Source organism: Arachis hypogaea, chromosome 20 (genome assembly GCF_003086295.3).
Source record: "Arachis hypogaea cultivar Tifrunner chromosome 20, arahy.Tifrunner.gnm2.J5K5, whole genome shotgun sequence".
Taxonomy (NCBI): domain Eukaryota; kingdom Viridiplantae; phylum Streptophyta; class Magnoliopsida; order Fabales; family Fabaceae; genus Arachis; species Arachis hypogaea.
The window spans coordinates 102,735,777-102,744,169 of NC_092055.1; the positions used below are offsets into that span (position 1 = coordinate 102,735,777).

General features: G+C 41.1%; 1 non-coding gene across 1 annotated transcript; it reads right to left on the reverse strand.

Annotated features, from left to right (window-relative positions):
* Window positions 1-6,341: 6,341 nt before the first annotated feature.
* On the reverse strand, window positions 6,342-6,445 carry LOC112787370 (small nucleolar RNA R71). Its single transcript, XR_003194788.1, has one exon. It is a non-coding gene; the product is annotated as a small nucleolar RNA R71 (small nucleolar RNA).
* Window positions 6,446-8,393: the final 1,948 nt, after the last annotated feature.

Here is an 8,393-nt window from a genome sequence, read left to right on the forward strand (position 1 = left end):
ACCTCAATGGATAAAGTGAGATGCCAAAACTATTCAAGAGGCAAAAAGCTATAAGTCCGCTCATTTGATTGAAGCTATGTTTCATTGATAGTTTGGAATTTATAGTATATTCTCTTCTTTTTATCCTATTTGATTTTCAGTTGCTTGGGGACAAGCAACAATTTAAGTTTGGTGTTGTGATGAGCGGATAATTTATACGCTTTTTGGCATTGTTTTAGTATGTTTTTAGTAGGATCTAGTTACTTTTAGGGATGTTTTCCTTAGTTTTTATGTTAAATTCACATTTCTGGACTTTACTATGAGTTTGTGTGTTTTTCTGTGATTTCAGGTATTTTCTGGCTGAAATTGAGGGACTTGAGCAAAAATCAGATTCAGAGGTTTAAAAAGGACTGCTGATGCTGTTGGATTCTGACCTTCCTGCACTCAAAGTGGATTTTCTGGAGCTACAGAACTCGAAATGGCGCGCTTCTAATTGCGTTGGAAAGTAGACATCCAGGGCTTTCCAGAAATATATAATAGTTCATACTTTGGCCAAGAATTGATGACGTAAACTGGCGTTCAACGCCAGCCTTCTGCCCAAATCTGGCGTCCAGCGCCAGAAAAGGATCCAAAACCAGAGTTGAACGCCCAAACTGGCGTTCAACTCCACAAATGGCCTCTGCACGTGCAACACTCAAGCTCAGCCCAAACACACACCAAGTGGGCCCAGGAAGTGGATTTATGCATCAATTACTTACTCATGTAAACCCTAGTAGCTAGTTTATTATAAATAGGACCTTTTACTAGTCCTTTTGACCATCTTTGGATTACCTTATGATCCTTTGATCACGTTTTAGGGGGCTGGCCATCTCGGCCATGCCTGGACCTTCACTTATGTATTTTCATACGGTAGAGTTTCTACACTCCATAGATTAAGGTGTGGAGCTCTGCTGTTCCTCAAAGATTAATGCAAAGTACTACTGTTTTCTATTCAATTCTTCTTATTTCGCTTCTAAGATATCCATTCGCACCCAAGAACGTGATGAAGGTGATGATTATGTGTGACGCTCATCATCCTTCTCCCTTATGAACGCGTGCCTGACAAACACTTCTGTTCTACATGAATTAAGCTAGAATGAGTATCTCTTAGATCTCCCAACCAGAATCTTCGTGGCGTAAGCTAGAATGATGGCGGCATTCAAGAGAATCCGGAAGGTCTAAACCTTGTCTGTGGTATTCTGAGTAGGATTCAATGATTGAATGACTGTGACGAGCTCCGAACTCGCGATTGCAGGGCATTAGTGACAGACGCAAAAGGATAGTAAATCCTATTCCGGCATGATCGAAAACCGACAGATGAATAGCCGTGCCGTGACAGGGTGCGTGAGCATATTATTCACTGAGAGGATAAGATGAAGCCATTGACAAGGGTGATGCCTCCAGACGATTAGCCGTGCCGTGACAGGGCATTGGATCATTTTCCCGTGAGATGACCGAAAGTAGCCATTGACAGTGGTGATGTATCACATAAAGCCAGCCATGGAAAGGAATGAGACTGATTGGATGAAGATAGCAGGAAAGCAGAGGTTCAGAGGAACGAAAAGCATCTCCATTCGCTTATCTGAAATTCCTACCAATGATTTACATAAGTATCTATATCCCTATTTTATTATATAATATTCGAAAACACCATTATCACTTTATATCTGCCTGACTGAGATTTACAAGGTGACCATAGCTTGCTCCATACCAACAATCTCCGTGGGATTCGACCCTTACTCACGTAAGGTATTACTTGGATGACCCAGTGCACTTGCTGGTTAGTTGTATCGAAGTTGTGACAATTATGTATTGAGATCAGAGCACCAAGTTGCTCACGTTTCCAGGCCTTTGAAGCCATGGATATGTATCACAATTTCGTGCACCAGACTCACGTCCTCCTCACTCTCTCCAGGTTCGGCCATGTTGGTCATGGTTATAGCCTTGCACTCTCTCTTGAGATTTTCTTCTGTATTGCTTGGGAGAGTACTGGGAGGAGTTTCAGTAATCTTCTTACTCAGCTGACCCACCTGTGCCTCCAAATTTCTAATGGAGGACCTTGTTTCATTCATGAAACTTAGTGTGATCTTGGATAGATCAGAGACTATGGTTGCCAGGCTAGAATGGCTCTATTCAGAATTCTCTGTCTGTTGCTGAGAAGATGATGGAAAATGTTTGCTATTGTTAAACCTATTTCTTCCACCATTATTATTAAAGCCTTGTTGAGGCTTCTGTTGGTCCTTCCATGAGAGATTTAGATGATTTCTTCATGAAGGATTATAGGTGTTTCTATAGGGTTCTCCCATGTAATTCACCTCTGCCATTGCAGGGTTCTCAGGATCATAAGCTTCTTCTTCAGAAGATGCTTCTTTAGTACTATTGGATGCAGCTTGCCATCCATTCAGACTCTGAGAAATCATATTGACTTGCTGAGTTAATATCTTGTTCTGAGCCAATATGGCATTCAAAGTTTCAATTTCAAGAACTCTCTTCTTCTGAGGCGTCCCATTATTCACAAGATTCCTCTCAGAGGTGTACATAAACTGGTTATTTGCAACTATTTCAATGAGTTCCTGAGCTTCTGCAGGGGTTTTTAGATGAAGAGATCCTCCTGCAGAATGGTCCAATGACATTTTTGACAACTCAGACAGACCATCATAGAATATACATATGATGCTCCATTCTGAAAGCATGTCAGTAGGACACCTTTTGATCAGTTGCTTATATCTTTCCCGCTTCATAGAGGGATTCTCCTTCCTTTTGTCTGAAGGTTTGGATTTCCACTCTAAGCTTACTCATCTTTTGAGGTGGAAAGAATTTGGCCAGGAAAGCACTGACCAGCTTATCCCAAGAGTTCAGGCTATCCTTAGGTTGTGAATCCAACCATGTTCTAGCTCTGTCTCTTACAGCAAAAGGGAAAAGCATAAGCCTGTAGACCTCGGGATCAACTCTGCTGCATTAGAGAAACTAATTGAGGCTTAAGCTCAAAGTTGTTTGCTCCAATTGCAGGAATTGAGATACTTCTTCCACAGAAGTCAGAAGAGGGTGTAATGAAGTCACCAAGCATCTTCCTTGCGTTGTTGGCATTGTTATTGGGTTCAGTGATGCCAAGGCATCTTAGGCTAGTCTCACTAGCATTTTTCTGTTAGTTTTAGTGGTTTTATGCATTTTCTTGAGCTTAAAGTAACCAAGAATGGTTAAATGAATAACAAAGCAATGAACCATCCAAACAGTATGATTTTGATGCAAATTCCATGAGTTTTTAGTTATATTACTTGAATGCTATGAATGGAAGATTTCTCATGAAATTTTGCAAGACTTTGATGCAATTGTTTGGATGATTTCAGGGAAGAAGAGGCTAGGCAAGGAAGCAACAAAATCAATAAAGGAAGCTTGAATATCACATGTGGAGTTTAAGTTCCAGTTTAAGCTTAAACTGGAGCTTAAACGCCAGAATCATGAAGGCTAAGAAATGCTGGAACTGAAGTTTAACCTCCAGTTTAACCTTAAACTGGAGGTTAAACGCCAGAATGAAAGTCTCACCAAAGAAGCATTTCCACGTTTAACCTCCAGTTTAACCTTAAACTGGAGGTTAAACGCCAGAAGTGGGAAATTCACCATGGGAGCAATTCCACGTTTAAGCTCCAGTTTAACCTCAAACTGGAGCTTAAACGTGTTCGACACAAACTCTCACCAAAGAAGCATTTTCACGTTTAACCTCCTGTTTAACCTTAAACTGGAGGTTAAACGCCAGAAGGAAGAAAGGCACCAAGAGCATTCCACGTTTAAGCTCCAGTTTAACCTTAAACTGGAGCTTAAACGTGTTCGACCAAGTTTTCTCCTCCAGGGTTGCTCTCTCCATTTCCACGTTTAAGCTCCAGTTTAACCTTAAACTGGAGCTTAAACGTGTTCGACACCTCCAGGGCTACCTTTCTCCTCTTCCACGTTTAAGCTCCAGTTTAACCTTAAACTGGAGCTTAAACGTGTTCGACCTCCAGGGCTGCCTTTCCTATCTCCACGTTTAAGCTTCAGTTTAACCTTAAACTGAAGCTTAAACGTGTTCGACTAAGTGACCCTCCAGGGCTGCCTTCTTCCATTTCCACGTTTAAGCTTCAGTTTAACCTAAAACTGAAGCTTAAACGTGCTTCCACAAAAGGCATCACTGGAAGTGTCTGGCGTTTAAGCTGCAGTTTAAGCTTAAACTGCAACTTAAACGCCACTATTAGAAAAGGTTTCTGGGCCAAAAATCTTGCAGTTTAAGTTAGCGTTTGAGCACAAACATTAACTTAAACTTACTCTGGTATGAAACCCAATTGAATATCATGGTTTATGGATTGGGCCTGAAGGATTGATGAGTCTGGAATTTCAATTTGTTGAGTCATGTGTCATTACTTGATTATCACTAAGTTGGCTCAATGAATGTTACAGAATTTGGATCAGCAGCCTCATCAAGATTATGGATCATAAACCCAAAGCAAAAGGAAAGCAGGGAGAGGCCTCAAAGCCCAAGAAACACAACAGAAGCTCAATATAGAAAGTGTATAAATAGGATAGAATTTAAGTTAGGGGGACTTTACTTTTGATTTTTGGGGAAGTTTTCATACCTTTGTAATTGAATTCAGAGCTATGACTCACTAAACCCCTTTCATTGGGTTAGGGAGCTCTATTGTAATTCAATGAATCAATAATAGTTTTATCTTCTTCTTCAATCTTTTCTCTTGAATTTTGTTAGAAAGCTTCTCGATCTAATTCCATTGGGTAGTTGTCTTGGGAAAGAAACTACCCATAATTGGAATCCTTCGGAACCTTAGGAAAGGAATGGAGGATTCATGCTAGAGAAGCTTTCTCACAGTGAATTGGATTGGGGTTTGGATGGATATTGTGACATGTAATCCTACCAAATTGTGGTTCATGAAACTGTGTGGTATAATCAGTGATCGAGCATCATCTCTTCTTATGAACATTTAAACCAAGGGATTGGGAATTTGTTCGTTTTTAGAGAGAATTGGTGAGCCAAGGGATTGGGATCCAATCATATAAGATTGCCAAGCAAAATTCAATGAATGCATTGGTTGAGGAAGGAATAAAAATGTTTTGATTCGGAGATCTCAATATCTCCTAACACCCAATGAATTCCCCATTTCTGATTTCCACTTTCTCTTTACATTCTGCAACTCAATTCATGCAATCACCCCCATTCCCTTTTAATTTCAGCAATTTAGCTTCTCGCTCTTTAATTCATGCAATTTTACATTCCGCAATTCTCATCTAAATCTTGATTCCGCTCAACTAGAACATACTTCTAATCCGAATTGCTCACTCAACCAATCCTTGTGGGATTCGACCTCACTCTATTGTGAGTTTTTACTTGACGATAACCGGTGCACTTGCCGGAAGGAATTTTGCCGATCGTGCAATTTCCTAAATCGTAGCATAACAAGTTTATGCGCATCAAGTTTATGGCGCCGTTGCCGGGGATTGGTTTTCGATTGACAATTCTCAAATTGGAAGTTAACTAGATTGAGCATTTTTTTTTGTTTTGATTAATTCAGTACAAGTTACTTGTTGAATTTTAATTTCTGCACTCTGTTACATGCTTTCTTTCTTTATGCCTTTAAATTCAAGCAACTAACTCACTGACTCACTAACTGTTTGAATTAATTCCTTAACTGCTCTAACCATACTCTTCCATTAACCAAGAGTATTTCACTTGTTTGTTGTCTTTGCTGTGTTCTTGTATGACAGGTAGGAGAGGAGAGACATCAACTCCTCCATATACCGAACCAGAGAGGACCCTTCATAGACTTAGAAGGGAAGCAAGAGGGAAGAGAGTACTGGGAGAAGAAGAATCTGAAGGAGAATCTGAGGACAATTTTGAGGAAGCTCTAGATCTCAACATGGATAGAGAAGTTCACAACCATGAGAGAGCTGATGGAAACAATGCCATTCCTGAGAGGAGGGTTCTTAGTTCATACATAAACCCAACCTCTGGGAATTGTGGTAGCAGCATTCAGAAACCACCCATTCAGGCCAACAATTTTGAGCTCAAACCACAGCTAATATCACTTGTGGAGAATCATTGTTCATTTGGTGGGAGTGCTAATGAAGACCCAAACCAACATCTCACAAAATTCCTGAGAATTTGCGACACTGTGAAGTCCAATGGAGTTCAGGAAGATGCCTATAAACTGCTTTTGTTCCCATTTTCACTTAGGGACAAGGCAGCTAAGTGGCTGGAATCATTCCCAAGGGGGAGCCTAACAACATGGGACGAGGTGGAAAGCAAGTTTCTGGCACGTTTCTACCCCCCACAAAAGGTCAATAGGCTTCGATCTGAGGTTCAGACTTTTAGACAACAAGATGGTGAAACTCTCTACGAGGCATGGGAGAGATTCAAGGATTTGACAAGGAAATGCCCACCAGACATGTTCCATGACTGGGTGCAATTGCACATTTTCTATGATGGACTCTCTTATGAATCAAGGAAGGCTGTAGACCATTCATCAGGAGGTTCATTAAACAGGAAAAAGACTGTGGAAGAAGCCATTGAAGTGATTGAGACAGTGGCTGAGAATGAGTACTACTATGCATCAGAGAGACACAACACTAAGGGAGTCATGGAGCTGAACCATGTTGATACAATCCTAGCCCAAAACAAGGTGTTTGCCAAGCAACTAGCAGAGCTCACCAGGAAATTAGAAACAAAGCAAGTGGCTGCGATACACACACAAGATCAAGAGGAAGAAAGCACTGAAGGAGGAGATTGGGAAGAGGCCAATTATGTAGGAAATCAACAAAGGCAACCATATGATCCACATTCCAACACTTACAACCCAGGCTGGAAAAACCACCCAAACTTTGGGTGGGGAAACCAGCAAAACCAACATAACAAGTCCACATACCAAAACTCCAACCAAAGATCATACCAAGCCACACAAAACACTTACTCCCAACCATCATATCAAGGCCAAAATAATCGACCCACCCAATCTAATCCGAACCAACAATTTCAAGATCAATTAAACAGGATAGAAGGAATGCTTGCAACCATGGGTCAAGACATAACCGAATTGAAAGCTTTTAAGGAAGAAGTAATTTCCAACTTGCAAAACCAAGGAGCTGCCATCCAGAAGTTAGAAAATCAAATTGGGTATTTGTATAAGCAAATCCCTGGGCCAAGTGTTTCTCATGCTGCCAAGGCTATTGCAAGGGAAGAATGTAAAGCCATAACCCTCAGAAGTGGAAAAAAGCTAAAGGAGATCTCAAGTGAACCCACAGAGGATGAAGCAAAGGAAAATGTGAGAGACAAGGAACAGGGACAATCCTTTACATCGTCTGCAACAAGAGAAAAAGAAAAAGAGGTCCTGAAGCCGTACACACCCAAGGCACCATATCCTCAACGTTTGATGAAAGGTGAAAAGGATGGCCAATTCTCCAGATTTTTGGAGATTTTCAAGAAGCTTCAAATCAACATTCCGTTTGCTGAGGCAATAGAGCAAATGCCACTCTATGCAAAATTCTTAAAGGAATTAATGACCAAAAAGAGAAGCTGGAGAAATGAGGAAACTGTGTTGTTGACTGAAGAATGCAGTGCCATCATTCAACACAAATTGCCTCAGAAACTGAAGGATCCAGGCAGTTTTCAAATCCCCTGCATCATAGGAGAAGTCATGGTGGAGAAGGCCTTGTGTGACTTAGGGGCCAGTATCAATTTGATGTCTCTAACAATGATGAGAAGAATGGAGATTGAGGAAGCCAAACCAACAAGAATGGCCCTCCAATTGGCAGATCGAACCTTTAAATTCCCTCATGGGATAGTTGAAGATTTGTTGGTAAAAGTGGGAGATTTCATATTCCCTGCCGATTTTGTGGTATTAGATATGGAGGAAGAAGCCGAAGCTTCAATAATTCTGGGAAGACCCTTCCTGGCTACTGCAGGGGCCATCATAGATGTCCAAAAGGGTGAGCTCACTCTTAGACTGCATGATGAGCAATTGGTGTTTAACGTCTTCAAGGCAATGAGCTATCCATCAGAATCACTAAAGGAATGCATGAGGGTGGATGTAGTGGACATTGCAGTACAAGAAACCTTTGAGGAAACAGCAAAGGAAGTGGCAGAGGAGGAGTTCACCAAGGATATTGAAGATAATGACATCAAGGCTGCTGAAACAACCATGCCAAGCATGCCAGATAGAGTGAAGGAAGAGAAGGAAGCACCAAAACCTGAGCTCAAAGCATTGCCCTCTAATCTCAAGTATGCATACTTGGGTAGTAATGAGAGCTATCCTGTTATCATTAGCGCTGCCCTGAGCCAAGAACAGGAAGAAAAATTGATCAATGTGCTACAAACTCATCAAGACGCCATTGGATGGACC